Source organism: Cynoglossus semilaevis, chromosome 6 (assembly GCF_000523025.1).
Source record: "Cynoglossus semilaevis isolate Cse_v1.0 chromosome 6, Cse_v1.0, whole genome shotgun sequence".
Taxonomy (NCBI): domain Eukaryota; kingdom Metazoa; phylum Chordata; class Actinopteri; order Pleuronectiformes; family Cynoglossidae; genus Cynoglossus; species Cynoglossus semilaevis.
In genome coordinates, this window is record NC_024312.1 from 16,648,230 (window position 1) to 16,652,588 (window position 4,359).

General features: G+C 37.1%; 1 protein-coding gene across 1 annotated transcript in view; it reads right to left on the reverse strand.

The window, feature by feature from the left end:
* pkmb (pyruvate kinase M1/2b) overlaps positions 1–695 on the reverse strand; it is a 6,448-nt gene extending 5,753 nt beyond the window's left edge. The window contains exon 1 of the mRNA XM_008312449.3: positions 588–695. The gene's annotated coding sequence lies outside the window, so the exon portion shown is untranslated. The remainder of the gene's footprint in view (positions 1–587) is intronic.
* Between the last annotated feature and the right edge of the window lie 3,664 nt (positions 696–4,359).

Genomic DNA, 4,359 nt, shown 5'->3' on the forward strand with positions numbered 1-4,359 from the left:
TTCACGCCCAGCTGTTCGTGTTTCTATCCCCTTCATGTGGAGTTGGTCTTCATCATTTACATTAAACAGAGGAAGTCTGTGGAAAGACATTCTGACAGTCTGAGGAGAATAAACATGCCAAGTGAGGACTGATATAAGTTAGTTTTAACTCATACTGACCAAAGTGGTGTCCTGGACAAAAACCCTACCTCTAACACTGAACAGAATACATGTGGGACCCTCTTGGCTGGACCGTCTGGTTGTTGGGATTCATATTACAGTACAGTAGGAATGCAACATACATGATAAGTGTTTGTATGTGTGTGGGTGTGTGGGCATAACAGCACTTCAGCACTGACTAAAAATAACACAGGAATTAACTCTGTTATAAGTAGTTAGTAAATGTAAAATAACTTCACAGTACCATGAGCAGGTACTCTGTGGTACTGTTTCTGCACCTTCAGTTACTTAAATGTCACTTCATTAGCAGGGGACCATTTCAAGCAGTTTCTTCAAGCAGAAACATCCACTCTGCCAACAGTTATTAATAAGAAATAACAGATAAACAAGTCCAAACAGACACACTGATTAGTACTCCCGGGACTTACCTCCTGAGTGAACTTTGCAAAGACCTGTAGAGTCGTTATAACCAGCTGAGCTGTAACGCCTGGTTAGACCACCGAGCCTCAGCCTTTTTATACACCTCACGCCCGGAACTTCTTCCGTCTGTCACACGATGACACAGGATATAGGGCGTGTCATTTTAGCCGTTTACTGTGCGTTAAATATAGACCTTAACATTCAGTATTCGCTCTTTCAAAAATATTAACTGAATTTAACTACGATTAGAATTTAAAGTAAAGAAATAACTAAAATTTAAACGACTGCGAATAAGCGGAAGAACACTGTCCAGGTACGTGCGTGGTTCGGTTGTGCACACAAATCGCTCCGCTGGGGCTGAAACTCGAGCATTTGAATGACATTTAAATGTATGACTGTATGTCATTTAGAAGATTTTACGAGCTGCTCCCAATGATGATTGACTTTTTATATAAAATACCTACATTATAATAGCGGATGAAATTAAAAGATTTTAGGACTATTTTTAACACCATTATTATTATTATTATTATTTATAAGTATATAAATCGTATTTTACCTAGTACATTTTTAACTTAGGAAAAGAAAATTGACATACTACAGTAGGTTAAGTACCGTGCAGACTGAATAATCTATTTTCATGTAAGAATTCATATTAACATACAGTTTCCTTGTACAGTAAGATTTAAATAAATAAATAATGGGATGTGCTTATACGTTCAAAACATATCAGAGAAAAGTACAGGACACACTGGTAATAATAAAATTATTTTTTCACCAACAGTAAGTTTCAGAGATTTATTTTCCTTCTGATCTCTGAGCCTTGACCCTGTTTTTGCCATTTCTTTGTATAAATAAAAATGTATTTAATAAAAGACAATATGTAAAACATATTACCATCCTTTCTTAAATTATTAAGAAAGGATATTTGATCTATTTTATCATCTTGTATGTGAGTCCCCTGTATCAGGGATATTGATAAATGAAGTGTATGGGGATTACAATCATATTGATTTATGGTCCAGCTCTGTAGCACACGTGAACATGTACTCAGTGACCCATGAGTTAGCGCAGCAGAAATGATCAGACACTGAGTTGGTACAGTTTGTCCAGTAGACTTCTACCATCATCACATTGACTAAAAACCAACACCCGTTTTCTAATAAAAGCACACAGGGTTGCTCTGATCGCTACGGTGGAACATTGCAAAGCTTGCAGAAATTTTAGCCATGACTTAGCCACGAACATGACACATGTTCTCTCTGTGAAAGGTTACATATAAGTCATGCTTCATGTGCTGGACAGGGGTGGGACTGGCCTCTCCTCAAAGCGTGATACCATATGTTCTGGTACATATGACATTCAAGAAGAACTTAATGTACAAACATGGAGTCTCTGTATCTAAGAACAGTTCCAGTCTGGTGGAGATCCTTATTATAGATAGAAACAGAAAACAGCTTCAGTTACCTGTGCATTTGCCAGTTCCTGTTAATTCTTACAAATATTTTATATTAGCTACAGTGTGCCCACCATAGACCTTGATATGAAATTCAAGAAAACATCCAAGTGCAAAACATAGTTGCCAAGTTTAATTGAATGTCTATTTGGCTTCTATTTTAACCAGGAAACTTTGCCTTCAGCACTGTCAGGTTAGTGTTAGTCTACTTCCTGTAACTGCTCACAAGTGGTTCCACCTCTGTGATCAACCGTACTTTCCCAGTGTAAGTATTCTGTGATGTAGCCTAAGATAAATGTCAGCTATTTTCAATTTTACAAACTGTTATACTAACCTTTAGCTACCACTCTAACAGCTAACTGTAGTTATACTTTTGATTTTGTGATATGTGAGATCATAAATCATGTAAATTGATTTTGTCAGTTTATTGATCCATTGAGATTTACTTTGTATCATTCAGCTCTTGTGATATGAACCTGCAATATTTCAATGTTTGTTCAATATTTAATAATAATAATAATAATATTAAATAAGCCTTTAATTAATGAGCTAATAAAGAACTGAGCCAGACTACTGTGTTTTTGCTTCAGTATTGCAAATCCATGTTTTTTGCAATTATATCTTAAAATCATATATTAACACATGACACGTAGAGTTCTATACCTGCTGACATAGGCACTAACCTTTACTTCATGACCTCTGCACAGGTCACATGTACTAATAACGGTGAGAGGGTGATGCCCAACCCTTTTCCTCTGCCAGCACATCATCAATTTCCCTGCCCTTATTAGATTAGATTCCAAAGTTTCAAGACATGTTCCCTGAATAGGAACACAGTTTTACAGTCTACACTGTAGATTACCAAACAGACATTGACATAGGGGAATATAAATGAGGTCACAACCACAGAGGTATGTCCCGGGTTAAAATTACAAGTTGAACAATAATATAATAATCTGTCAGCACATAGAAACAACTCCTTATATGTTTGAAATGTGTGGAAATTGTGACACCTCATGATGTGGAACGTGACTCCTCTATACCTCTCATCTGTCTCTTTTCCACAGGAAAAGGCAGGAAGGTAATACATTATGTGGCAATGAAACGTTACCCCTTAGATACAAGACCAAGTGGAAAAGTTGGATAAACATTTACTCATTTTGAATTATTAATTATTATTATCATACATATAGATTTATTTTATATATTTGCATGTGTGTTTTCACACTTCTGTGTTTAAATGTCCTAGTCTAAAAAAAACAGTTGACATGAGGGTCACATTGAGGTACAGCTTTCATATACGAAAGCTGTTGTCAATAATATTGATTGAAGAGTAAGGGAATAGAGAATACACAGAATAAATATACCAGTATAAAATGAGGTGTTATTTAATAGCCCTGCTGTATGTTCTGCATTATCTTGTTCAATATTCTCTGTGTACTGTAATGGTGTTACAGTTTAATGATAAATGACTGTGGCTATAATCTCCCCTCAGACTGAATAAACATCCTCTCTTGTCTGGATGGATTACTCAAAGGAAAAGGCTTGTTGAGGGACGACCTGCACAGATGTATGCAGACCTAGAAGCTTCTTATCTGTCCGGACTAGAGAGAGGAGCAGCAGCAGGAGGCTGCTCACGAGGCTAACTGCTGATTAAGGTCAGTCTGCATCACGGCAGGCAGACAGGCAGATGTACGGAGAGACAGACCGGAAAGTCAGAGAGACAGACTGATGTCAAAATCATCCACAATCACAACCCTGGATCATCAGATCTGGACAGACATGGAGCTGATTTATGAACCCCAGTTCTTAGAAAATGAGATTATTCTAATCCTGCAAGCACACAGGATTCAATCACATGTATGTTACCATAGACTGTTGGATTGGGTGTTTCTATCAGACGGAGAGAAGAAAGACTCTCAAAGGATTTGATAAAGTCCAAGTCCAAGAGCTGCAACTTTGTTGCCTTTAAACCTTATCAGTCTGCCGGTGTTTTTTTTATTTTACAGTCACATGATACAAAAATGTAGGATACTTACTGACAGGAACATAGATTTTATTTTGTGCCTAGGTTTCATTACCAAGTTGTTTTGTCTGTATCAAGTGTAAACATTACATATACATCACATACATTATTCTATTATTTTATTCCACTTTATGTTGGACAGCATTTGCCACAGAGACGAGACTGCTCTCCATAACAGAAGAACAGAAGAAGAACAAGAACGCATGAGTTCATAGTCAACTAGTATTAGTGTTGGGTTTCAACACTAGCAGCACTCTGTAGCAGCAGCAGTCTGTAGCAGTGTAGCAGCAGCAGTCTG